Raw genomic sequence first — 9618 nt, 5'->3', positions numbered from 1 at the left:
CGCCTCACCAAGTTTTCAAACTTAGGCCCAATGCGAAACCCATATATACATTGATCGTACAATACTTGACAGGTGCGATCATACCAGCACTAATGCACCGGATCCCATCAGAACTCCGCAGTTAAGCGTGCTTGGGCGAGAGTAGTACTAGGATGGGTGACCTCCTGGGAAGTCCTCGTGTTGCACCTCTTTTTTACGTTTTTTTCTTTTTTTTTACGCCATTTTCATCACCGTTTTTTGCAATTAAATCCAATAGTACCACCTAAATGACTCAAACTACTGTTACCAAAATTTATTCGGACACAAACAACCCACTTCACGTCCCCGGGCCCCGCGCCTCACCAAGTTTTCAAACTTAGGCCCAATGCGAAACCCATATATACATTGATCGTGCAATACTTGACAGGTGCGATCATACCAGCACTAATGCACCGGATCCCACCAGAACTCCGCAGTTAAGCGTGCTTGGGCGAGAGTAGTACTAGGATGGGTGACCTCCTGGGAAGTCCTCGTGTTGCACCTCTTTTTTACGTTTTTTTCTTTTTTTTTACGCCATTTTCATCACCGTTTTTTGCAATTAAATCCAATAGTACCACCTAAATGACTCAAACTACTGTTACCAAAATTTATTCGGACACAAACAACCCACTTCACGTCCCCGGGCCCCGCGCCTCACCAAGTTTTCAAACTTAGGCCCAATGCGAAACCCATATATACATTGATCGTGCAATACTTGACAGGTGCGATCATACCAGCACTAATGCACCGGATCCCATCAGAACTCCGCAGTGAAGCGTGCTTGGGCGAGAGTAGTACTAGGATGGGTGACCTCCTGGGAAGTCCTCGTGTTGCACCTCTTTTTTACGTTTTTTTCTTTTTTTTTTACGCCATTTTCATCACCGTTTTTTGCAATTAAATCCAATAGTACCACCTAAATGACTCAAACTACTGTTACCAAAATTTATTCGGACACAAACAACCCACTTCACGTCCCCGGGCCCCGCGCCTCACCAAGTTTTCAAACTTAGGCCCAATGCGAAACCCATATATACATTGATCGTGCAATACTTGACAGGTGCGATCATACCAGCACTAATGCACCGGATCCCATCAGAACTCCGCAGTCAAGCGTGCTTGGGCGAGAGTAGTACTAGGATGGGTGACCTCCTGGGAAGTCCTCGTGTTGCACATCTTTTTTACGTTTTTTTCTTTTTTTTTACGCCATTTTCATCACCGTTTTTTGCAATTAAATCCAATAGTACCACCTAAATGACTCAAACTACTGTTACCAAAATTTATTCGGACACAAACAACCCACTTCACGTCCCCGGGCCCCGCGCCTCACCAAGTTTTCAAACTTAGGCCCAATGCGAAACCCATATATACATTGATCGTGCAATACTTGACAGGTGCGATCATACCAGCACTAATGCACCGGATCCCATCAGAACTCCGCAGTTAAGCGTTCTTGGGCGAGAGTAGTACTAGGATGGGTGACCTCCTGGGAAGTCCTCGTGTTGCACCTCTTTTTTACGTTTTTTTCTTTTTTTTTTACGCCATTTTCATCACCGTTTTTTGCAATTAAATCCAATAGTACCACCTAAATGACTCAAACTACTGTTACCAAAATTTATTCGGACACAAACAACCCACTTCACGTCCCCGGGCCCCGCGCCTCACCAAGTTTTCAAACTTAGGCCCAATGCGAAACCCATATATACATTGATCGTGCAATACTTGACAGGTGCGATCATACCAGCACTAATGCACCGGATCCCATCAGAACTCTGCAGTTAAGCGTGCTTGGGCGAGAGTAGTACTAGGATGGGTGACCTCCTGGGAACTCCTCGTGTTGCACCTCTTTTTTACGTTTTTTTCTTTTTTTTGACGCCATTTTCATCACCGTTTTTTGCAATTAAATCCAATAGTACCACCTAAATGACTCAAACTACTGTTACCAAAATTTATTCGGACACAAACAACCCACTTCACGTCCCCGGGCCCCGCGCCTCACCAAGTTTTCAAACTTAGGCCCAATGCGAAACCCATATATACATTGATCGTGCAATACTTGACAGGTGCGATCATACCAGCACTAATGCACCGGATCCCATCAGAACTCCGCAGTTAAGCGTGCCTTGGCGAGAGTAGTACTAGGATGGGTGACCTCCTGGGAAGTCCTCGTGTTGCACCTCTTTTTTACGTTTTTTTCTTTTTTTTTTACGCCATTTTCATCACCGTTTTTTGCAATTAAATCCAATAGTACCACCTAAATGACTCAAACTACTGTTACCAAAATTTATTCGGACACAAACAACCCACTTCACGTCCCCGGGCCCCGCGCCTCACCAAGTTTTCAAACTTAGGCCCAATGCGAAACCCATATATACATTGATCGTGCAATACTTGACAGGTGCGATCATACCAGCACTAATGCACCGGATCCCATCAGAACTCCGCAGTCAAGCGTGCTTGGGCGAGAGTAGTACTAGGATGGGTGACCTCATGGGAAGTCCTCGTGTTGCACCTCTTTTTTACGTTTTTTTCTTTTTTTTTACGCCATTTTCATCACCGTTTTTTGCAATTAAATCCAATAGTACCACCTAAATGACTCAAACTACTGTTACCAAAATTTATTCGGACACAAACAACCCACTTCACGTCCCCGGGCCCCGCGCCTCACCAAGTTTTCAAACTTAGGCCCAATGCGAAACCCATATATACATTGATCGTGCAATACTTGACAGGTGCGATCATACCAGCACTAATGCACCGGATCCCATCAGAACTCCGCAGTGAAGCGTGCTTGGGCGAGAGTAGTACTAGGATGGGTGACCTCCTGGGAAGTCCTCGTGTTGCACATCCTTTTTACGTTTTTTTCTTTTTTTTTACGCCATTTTCATCACCGTTTTTTGCAATTAAATCCAATAGTACCACCTAAATGACTCAAACTACTGTTACCAAAATTTATTCGGACACAAACAACCCACTTCACGTCCCCGGGCCCCGCGCCTCACCAAGTTTTCAAACTTAGGCCCAATGCGAAACCCATATATACATTGATCGTGCAATACTTGACAGGTGCGATCATACCAGCACTAATGCACCGGATCCCATCAGAACTCCGCAGTCAAGCGTGCTTGGGCGAGAGTAGTACTAGGATGGGTGACCTCCTGGGAAGTCCTCGTGTTGCACCTCTTTTTTACGTTTTTTTCTTTTTTTTTACGCCATTTTCATCACCGTTTTTTGCAATTAAATCCAATAGTACCACCTAAATGACTCAAACTACTGTTACCAAAATTTATTCGGACACAAACAACCCACTTCACGTCCCCGGGCCCCGCGCCTCACCAAGTTTTCAAACTTAGGCCCAATGCGAAACCCATATATACATTGATCGTGCAATACTTGACAGGTGCGATCATACCAGCACTAATGCACCGGATCCCATCAGAACTCCGCAGTCAAGCGTGCTTGGGCGAGAGTAGTACTAGGATGGGTGACCTCCTGGGAAGTCCTCGTGTTGCACCTCTTTTTTACGTTTTTTTCTTTTTTTTTACGCCATTTTCATCACCGTTTTTTGCAATTAAATCCAATAGTACCACCTAAATGACTCAAACTACTGTTACCAAAATTTATTCGGACACAAACAACCCACTTCACGTCCCCGGGCCCCGCGCCTCACCAAGTTTTCAAACTTAGGCCCAATGCGAAACCCATATATACATTGATCGTGCAATACTTGACAGGTGCGATCATACCAGCACTAATGCACCGGATCCCATCAGAACTCCGCAGTTAAGCGTGCCTTGGCGAGAGTAGTACTAGGATGGGTGACCTCCTGGGAAGTCCTCGTGTTGCACCTCTTTTTTACGTTTTTTTCTTTTTTTTTTACGCCATTTTCATCACCGTTTTTTGTAATTAAATCCAATAGTACCACCTAAATGACTCAAACTACTGTTACCAAAATTTATTCGGACACAAACAACCCACTTCACGTCCCCGGGCCCCGCGCCTCACCAAGTTTTCAAACTTAGGCCCAATGCGAAACCCATATATACATTGATCGTGCAATACTTGACAGGTGCGATCATACCAGCACTAATGCACCGGATCCCATCAGAACTCCGCAGTCAAGCGTGCTTGGGCGAGAGTAGTACTAGGATGGGTGACCTCCTGGGAAGTCCTCGTGTTGCACCTCTTTTTTACGTTTTTTTCTTTTTTTTTACGCCATTTTCATCACCGTTTTTTGCAATTAAATCCAATAGTACCACCTAAATGACTCAAACTACTGTTACCAAAATTTATTCGGACACAAACAACCCACTTCACGTCCCCGGGCCCCGCGCCTCACCAAGTTTTCAAACTTAGGCCCAATGCGAAACCCATATATACATTGATCGTGCAATACTTGACAGGTGCGATCATACCAGCACTAATGCACCGGATCCCATCAGAACTACGCAGTCAAGCGTGCTTGGGCGAGAGTAGTACTAGGATGGGTGACCTCCTGGGAAGTCCTCGTGTTGCACCTCTTTTTTACGTTTTTTTCTTTTTTTTTACGCCATTTTCATCACCGTTTTTTGCAATTAAATCCAATAGTACCACCTAAATGACTCAAACTACTGTTACCAAAATTTATTCGGACACAAACAACCCACTTCACGTCCCCGGGCCCCGCGCCTCACCAAGTTTTCAAACTTAGGCCCAATGCGAAACCCATATATACATTGATCGTGCAATACTTGACAGGTGCGATCATACCAGCACTAATGCACCGGATCCCATCAGAACTCCGCAGTTAAGCGTGCTTGGGCGAGAGTAGTACTAGGATGGGTGACCTCCTGGGAAGTCCTCGTGTTGCACCTCTTTTTTACGTTTTTTTCTTTTTTTTTACGCCATTTTCATCACCGTTTTTTGCAATTAAATCCAATAGTACCACCTAAATGACTCAAACTACTGTTACCAAAATTTATTCGGACACAAACAACCCACTTCACGTCCCCGGGCCCCGCGCCTCACCAAGTTTTCAAACTTAGGCCCAATGCGAAACCCATATATACATTGATCGTGCAATACTTGACAGGTGCGATCATACCAGCACTAATGCACCGGATCCCATCAGAACTCCGCAGTCAAGCGTGCTTGGGCGAGAGTAGTACTAGGATGGGTGACCTCCTGGGAAGTCCTCGTGTTGCACCTCTTTTTTACGTTTTTTTCTTTTTTTTTACGCCATTTTCATCACCGTTTTTTGTAATTAAATCCAATAGTACCACCTAAATGACTCAAACTACTGTTACCAAAATTTATTCGGACACAAACAACCCACTTCACGTCCCCGGGCCCCGCGCCTCACCAAGTTTTCAAACTTAGGCCCAATGCGAAACCCATATATACATTGATCGTGCAATACTTGACAGGTGCGATCATACCAGCACTAATGCACCGGATCCCATCAGAACTCCGCAGTTAAGCGTGCCTTGGCGAGAGTAGTACTAGGATGGGTGACCTCCTGGGAAGTCCTCGTGTTGCACCTCTTTTTTACGTTTTTTTCTTTTTTTTTTACGCCATTTTCATCACCGTTTTTTGCAATTAAATCCAATAGTACCACCTAAATGACTCAAACTACTGTTACCAAAATTTATTCGGACACAAACAACCCACTTCACGTCCCCGGGCCCCGCGCCTCACCAAGTTTTCAAACTTAGGCCCAATGCGAAACCCATATATACATTGATCGTGCAATACTTGACAGGTGCGATCATACCAGCACTAATGCACCGGATCCCATCAGAACTCCGCAGTCAAGCGTGCTTGGGCGAGAGTAGTACTAGGATGGGTGACCTCCTGGGAAGTCCTCGTGTTGCACCTCTTTTTTACGTTTTTTTCTTTTTTTTTTACGCCATTTTCATCACCGTTTTTTGCAATTAAATCCAATAGTACCACCTAAATGACTCAAACTACTGTTACCAAAATTTATTCGGACACAAACAACCCACTTCACGTCCCCGGGCCCCGCGCCTCACCAAGTTTTCAAACTTAGGCCCAATGCGAAACCCATATATACATTGATCGTGCAATACTTGACAGGTGCGATCATACCAGCACTAATGCACCGGATCCCATCAGAACTACGCAGTCAAGCGTGCTTGGGCGAGAGTAGTACTAGGATGGGTGACCTCCTGGGAAGTCCTCGTGTTGCACCTCTTTTTTACGTTTTTTTCTTTTTTTTTACGCCATTTTCATCACCGTTTTTTGCAATTAAATCCAATAGTACCACCTAAATGACTCAAACTACTGTTACCAAAATTTATTCGGACACAAACAACCCACTTCACGTCCCCGGGCCCCGCGCCTCACCAAGTTTTCAAACTTAGGCCCAATGCGAAACCCATATATACATTGATCGTGCAATACTTGACAGGTGCGATCATACCAGCACTAATGCACCGGATCCCATCAGAACTCCGCAGTGAAGCGTGCTTGGGCGAGAGTAGTACTAGGATGGGTGACCTCCTGGGAAGTCCTCGTGTTGCACCTCTTTTTTACGTTTTTTTCTTTTTTTTTACGCCATTTTCATCACCGTTTTTTGCAATTAAATCCAATAGTACCACCTAAATGACTCAAACTACTGTTACCAAAATTTATTCGGACACAAACAACCCACTTCACGTCCCCGGGCCCCGCGCCTCACCAAGTTTTCAAACTTAGGCCCAATGCGAAACCCATATATACATTGATCGTGCAATACTTGACAGGTGCGATCATACCAGCACTAATGCACCGGATCCCATCAGAACTCCGCAGTCAAGCGTGCTTGGGCGAGAGTAGTACTAGGATGGGTGACCTCCTGGGAAGTCCTCGTGTTGCACCTCTTTTTTACGTTTTTTTCTTTTTTTTTACGCCATTTTCATCACCGTTTTTTGTAATTAAATCCAATAGTACCACCTAAATGACTCAAACTACTGTTACCAAAATTTATTCGGACACAAACAACCCACTTCACGTCCCCGGGCCCCGCGCCTCACCAAGTTTTCAAACTTAGGCCCAATGCGAAACCCATATATACATTGATCGTGCAATACTTGACAGGTGCGATCATACCAGCACTAATGCACCGGATCCCATCAGAACTCCGCAGTCAAGCGTGCCTTGGCGAGAGTAGTACTAGGATGGGTGACCTCCTGGGAAGTCCTCGTGTTGCACCTCTTTTTTACGTTTTTTTCTTTTTTTTTTACGCCATTTTCATCACCGTTTTTTGCAATTAAATCCAATAGTACCACCTAAATGACTCAAACTACTGTTACCAAAATTTATTCGGACACAAACAACCCACTTCACGTCCCCGGGCCCCGCGCCTCACCAAGTTTTCAAACTTAGGCCCAATGCGAAACCCATATATACATTGATCGTGCAATACTTGACAGGTGCGATCATACCAGCACTAATGCACCGGATCCCATCAGAACTCCGCAGTCAAGCGTGCTTGGGCGAGAGTAGTACTAGGATGGGTGACCTCCTGGGAAGTCCTCGTGTTGCACCTCTTTTTTACGTTTTTTTCTTTTTTTTTACGCCATTTTCATCACCGTTTTTTGCAATTAAATCCAATAGTACCACCTAAATGACTGAAACTACTGTTACCAAAATTTATTCGGACACAAACAACCCACTTCACGTCCCCGGGCCCCGCGCCTCACCAAGTTTTCAAACTTAGGCCCAATGCGAAACCCATATATACATTGATCGTGCAATACTTGACTGGTGCGATCATACCAGCACTAATGCACCGGATCCCATCAGAACTCCGCAGTTAAGCGTGCTTGGGCGAGAGTAGTACTAGGATGGGTGACCTCCTGGGAAGTCCTCGTGTTGCACCTCTTTTTTACGTTTTTTTCTTTTTTTTTACGCCATTTTCATCTCCGTTTTTTGCAATTAAATCCAATAGTACCACCTAAATGACTCAAACTACTGTTACCAAAATTTATTCGGACACAAACAACCCACTTCACGTCCCCGGGCCCCGCGCCTCACCAAGTTTTCAAACTTAGGCCCAATGCGAAACCCATATATACATTGATCGTGCAATACTTGACAGGTGCGATCATACCAGCACTAATGCACCGGATCCCATCAGAACTCCGCAGTCAAGCGTGCTTGGGCGAGAGTAGTACTAGGATGGGTGACCTCCTGGGAAGTCCTCGTGTTGCACCTCTTTTTTACGTTTTTTTCTTTTTTTTTTACGCCATTTTCATCACCGTTTTTTGCAATTAAATCCAATAGTACCACCTAAATGACTCAAACTACTGTTACCAAAATTTATTCGGACACAAACAACCCACTTCACGTCCCCGGGCCCCGCGCCTCACCAAGTTTTCAAACTTAGGCCCAATGCGAAACCCATATATACATTGATCGTGCAATACTTGACAGGTGCGATCATACCAGCACTAATGCACCGGATCCCATCAGAACTCCGCAGTCAAGCGTGCTTGGGCGAGAGTAGTACTAGGATGGGTGACCTCCTGGGAAGTCCTCGTGTTGCACCTCTTTTTTACGTTTTTTTCTTTTTTTTTACGCCATTTTCATCACCGTTTTTTGCAATTAAATCCAATAGTACCACCTAAATGACTCAAACTACTGTTACCAAAATTTATTCGGACACAAACAACCCACTTCACGTCCCCGGGCCCCGCGCCTCACCAAGTTTTCAAACTTAGGCCCAATGCGAAACCCATATATACATTGATCGTGCAATACTTGACAGGTGCGATCATACCAGCACTAATGCACCGGATCCCATCAGAACTCCGCAGTTAAGCGTGCCTTGGCGAGAGTAGTACTAGGATGGGTGACCTCCTGGGAAGTCCTCGTGTTGCACCTCTTTTTTACGTTTTTTTCTTTTTTTTTTACGCCATTTTCATCACCGTTTTTTGCAATTAAATCCAATAGTACCACCTAAATGACTCAAACTACTGTTACCAAAATTTATTCGGACACAAACAACCCACTTCACGTCCCCGGGCCCCGCGCCTCACCAAGTTTTCAAACTTAGGCCCAATGCGAAACCCATATATACATTGATCGTGCAATACTTGACAGGTGCGATCATACCAGCACTAATGCACCGGATCCCATCAGAACTCCGCAGTCAAGCGTGCTTGGGCGAGAGTAGTACTAGGATGGGTGACCTCCTGGGAAGTCCTCGTGTTGCACCTCTTTTTTACGTTTTTTTCTTTTTTTTTACGCCATTTTCATCACCGTTTTTTGCAATTAAATCCAATAGTACCACCTAAATGACTCAAACTACTGTTACCAAAATTTATTCGGACACAAACAACCCACTTCACGTCCCCGGGCCCCGCGCCTCACCAAGTTTTCAAACTTAGGCCCAATGCGAAACCCATATATACATTGATCGTGCAATACTTGACAGGTGCGATCATACCAGCACTAATGCACCGGATCCCATCAGAACTACGCAGTCAAGCGTGCTTGGGCGAGAGTAGTACTAGGATGGGTGACCTCCTGGGAAGTCCTCGTGTTGCACCTCTTTTTTACGTTTTTTTCTTTTTTTTTACGCCATTTTCATCACCGTTTTTTGCAATTAAATCCAATAGT

At 44.9% G+C, this 9618-nt stretch overlaps 29 non-coding genes across 29 annotated transcripts; all 29 read left to right on the top strand.

The window, feature by feature from the left end:
• The first annotated feature begins 70 nt into the window (after positions 1 to 70).
• Positions 71 to 189, top strand: LOC146882796 (5S ribosomal RNA). Its single transcript, XR_014985813.1, has one exon. It is a non-coding gene; the product is annotated as a 5S ribosomal RNA (ribosomal RNA).
• A 215-nt stretch (positions 190 to 404) lies between these two features.
• On the top strand, positions 405 to 523 carry LOC146882795 (5S ribosomal RNA). Its single transcript, XR_014986063.1, has one exon. It is a non-coding gene; the product is annotated as a 5S ribosomal RNA (ribosomal RNA).
• Positions 524 to 738: 215 nt separating this feature from the next.
• LOC146882794 (5S ribosomal RNA) lies at positions 739 to 857 on the top strand. Its single transcript, XR_014985869.1, has one exon. It is a non-coding gene; the product is annotated as a 5S ribosomal RNA (ribosomal RNA).
• Positions 858 to 1073: 216 nt separating this feature from the next.
• On the top strand, positions 1074 to 1192 carry LOC146882793 (5S ribosomal RNA). The gene has a single exon (XR_014985497.1). It is a non-coding gene; the product is annotated as a 5S ribosomal RNA (ribosomal RNA).
• A 215-nt stretch (positions 1193 to 1407) lies between these two features.
• Positions 1408 to 1526, top strand: LOC146882792 (5S ribosomal RNA). The gene has a single exon (XR_014986073.1). It is a non-coding gene; the product is annotated as a 5S ribosomal RNA (ribosomal RNA).
• Positions 1527 to 1742: 216 nt separating this feature from the next.
• On the top strand, positions 1743 to 1861 carry LOC146882791 (5S ribosomal RNA). Its single transcript, XR_014986031.1, has one exon. It is a non-coding gene; the product is annotated as a 5S ribosomal RNA (ribosomal RNA).
• Positions 1862 to 2076: 215 nt separating this feature from the next.
• LOC146882790 (5S ribosomal RNA) lies at positions 2077 to 2195 on the top strand. Its single transcript, XR_014985571.1, has one exon. It is a non-coding gene; the product is annotated as a 5S ribosomal RNA (ribosomal RNA).
• Positions 2196 to 2411: 216 nt separating this feature from the next.
• Positions 2412 to 2530, top strand: LOC146882789 (5S ribosomal RNA). Its single transcript, XR_014986026.1, has one exon. It is a non-coding gene; the product is annotated as a 5S ribosomal RNA (ribosomal RNA).
• Positions 2531 to 2745: 215 nt separating this feature from the next.
• LOC146882788 (5S ribosomal RNA) lies at positions 2746 to 2864 on the top strand. Its single transcript, XR_014985488.1, has one exon. It is a non-coding gene; the product is annotated as a 5S ribosomal RNA (ribosomal RNA).
• Positions 2865 to 3079: 215 nt separating this feature from the next.
• LOC146882787 (5S ribosomal RNA) lies at positions 3080 to 3198 on the top strand. Its single transcript, XR_014985914.1, has one exon. It is a non-coding gene; the product is annotated as a 5S ribosomal RNA (ribosomal RNA).
• Positions 3199 to 3413: 215 nt separating this feature from the next.
• Positions 3414 to 3532, top strand: LOC146882786 (5S ribosomal RNA). Its single transcript, XR_014985913.1, has one exon. It is a non-coding gene; the product is annotated as a 5S ribosomal RNA (ribosomal RNA).
• A 215-nt stretch (positions 3533 to 3747) lies between these two features.
• LOC146882785 (5S ribosomal RNA) lies at positions 3748 to 3866 on the top strand. Its single transcript, XR_014985570.1, has one exon. It is a non-coding gene; the product is annotated as a 5S ribosomal RNA (ribosomal RNA).
• Positions 3867 to 4082: 216 nt separating this feature from the next.
• LOC146882784 (5S ribosomal RNA) lies at positions 4083 to 4201 on the top strand. The gene has a single exon (XR_014985912.1). It is a non-coding gene; the product is annotated as a 5S ribosomal RNA (ribosomal RNA).
• A 215-nt stretch (positions 4202 to 4416) lies between these two features.
• On the top strand, positions 4417 to 4535 carry LOC146882783 (5S ribosomal RNA). Its single transcript, XR_014985645.1, has one exon. It is a non-coding gene; the product is annotated as a 5S ribosomal RNA (ribosomal RNA).
• A 215-nt stretch (positions 4536 to 4750) lies between these two features.
• LOC146882782 (5S ribosomal RNA) lies at positions 4751 to 4869 on the top strand. Its single transcript, XR_014985812.1, has one exon. It is a non-coding gene; the product is annotated as a 5S ribosomal RNA (ribosomal RNA).
• Positions 4870 to 5084: 215 nt separating this feature from the next.
• On the top strand, positions 5085 to 5203 carry LOC146882781 (5S ribosomal RNA). Its single transcript, XR_014985911.1, has one exon. It is a non-coding gene; the product is annotated as a 5S ribosomal RNA (ribosomal RNA).
• Positions 5204 to 5418: 215 nt separating this feature from the next.
• On the top strand, positions 5419 to 5537 carry LOC146882780 (5S ribosomal RNA). The gene has a single exon (XR_014985569.1). It is a non-coding gene; the product is annotated as a 5S ribosomal RNA (ribosomal RNA).
• A 216-nt stretch (positions 5538 to 5753) lies between these two features.
• LOC146882779 (5S ribosomal RNA) lies at positions 5754 to 5872 on the top strand. Its single transcript, XR_014985910.1, has one exon. It is a non-coding gene; the product is annotated as a 5S ribosomal RNA (ribosomal RNA).
• Positions 5873 to 6088: 216 nt separating this feature from the next.
• LOC146882778 (5S ribosomal RNA) lies at positions 6089 to 6207 on the top strand. The gene has a single exon (XR_014985644.1). It is a non-coding gene; the product is annotated as a 5S ribosomal RNA (ribosomal RNA).
• A 215-nt stretch (positions 6208 to 6422) lies between these two features.
• Positions 6423 to 6541, top strand: LOC146882777 (5S ribosomal RNA). The gene has a single exon (XR_014985868.1). It is a non-coding gene; the product is annotated as a 5S ribosomal RNA (ribosomal RNA).
• A 215-nt stretch (positions 6542 to 6756) lies between these two features.
• LOC146882776 (5S ribosomal RNA) lies at positions 6757 to 6875 on the top strand. Its single transcript, XR_014985909.1, has one exon. It is a non-coding gene; the product is annotated as a 5S ribosomal RNA (ribosomal RNA).
• A 215-nt stretch (positions 6876 to 7090) lies between these two features.
• LOC146882775 (5S ribosomal RNA) lies at positions 7091 to 7209 on the top strand. Its single transcript, XR_014985629.1, has one exon. It is a non-coding gene; the product is annotated as a 5S ribosomal RNA (ribosomal RNA).
• Positions 7210 to 7425: 216 nt separating this feature from the next.
• Positions 7426 to 7544, top strand: LOC146882774 (5S ribosomal RNA). The gene has a single exon (XR_014985908.1). It is a non-coding gene; the product is annotated as a 5S ribosomal RNA (ribosomal RNA).
• A 215-nt stretch (positions 7545 to 7759) lies between these two features.
• LOC146882773 (5S ribosomal RNA) lies at positions 7760 to 7878 on the top strand. Its single transcript, XR_014986029.1, has one exon. It is a non-coding gene; the product is annotated as a 5S ribosomal RNA (ribosomal RNA).
• A 215-nt stretch (positions 7879 to 8093) lies between these two features.
• On the top strand, positions 8094 to 8212 carry LOC146882772 (5S ribosomal RNA). Its single transcript, XR_014985907.1, has one exon. It is a non-coding gene; the product is annotated as a 5S ribosomal RNA (ribosomal RNA).
• Positions 8213 to 8428: 216 nt separating this feature from the next.
• Positions 8429 to 8547, top strand: LOC146882771 (5S ribosomal RNA). Its single transcript, XR_014985906.1, has one exon. It is a non-coding gene; the product is annotated as a 5S ribosomal RNA (ribosomal RNA).
• A 215-nt stretch (positions 8548 to 8762) lies between these two features.
• On the top strand, positions 8763 to 8881 carry LOC146882770 (5S ribosomal RNA). Its single transcript, XR_014985568.1, has one exon. It is a non-coding gene; the product is annotated as a 5S ribosomal RNA (ribosomal RNA).
• A 216-nt stretch (positions 8882 to 9097) lies between these two features.
• LOC146882769 (5S ribosomal RNA) lies at positions 9098 to 9216 on the top strand. The gene has a single exon (XR_014985905.1). It is a non-coding gene; the product is annotated as a 5S ribosomal RNA (ribosomal RNA).
• A 215-nt stretch (positions 9217 to 9431) lies between these two features.
• Positions 9432 to 9550, top strand: LOC146882768 (5S ribosomal RNA). Its single transcript, XR_014985643.1, has one exon. It is a non-coding gene; the product is annotated as a 5S ribosomal RNA (ribosomal RNA).
• Positions 9551 to 9618: the final 68 nt, after the last annotated feature.

Source organism: Vigna unguiculata, chromosome 10 (assembly GCF_037176805.1).
Source record: "Vigna unguiculata cultivar grain cowpea cultivar isolate G323 ecotype 2 chromosome 10, ASM3717680v1, whole genome shotgun sequence".
Taxonomy (NCBI): domain Eukaryota; kingdom Viridiplantae; phylum Streptophyta; class Magnoliopsida; order Fabales; family Fabaceae; genus Vigna; species Vigna unguiculata.
This window is presented reverse-complemented; position numbering and strand designations above follow the sequence as displayed.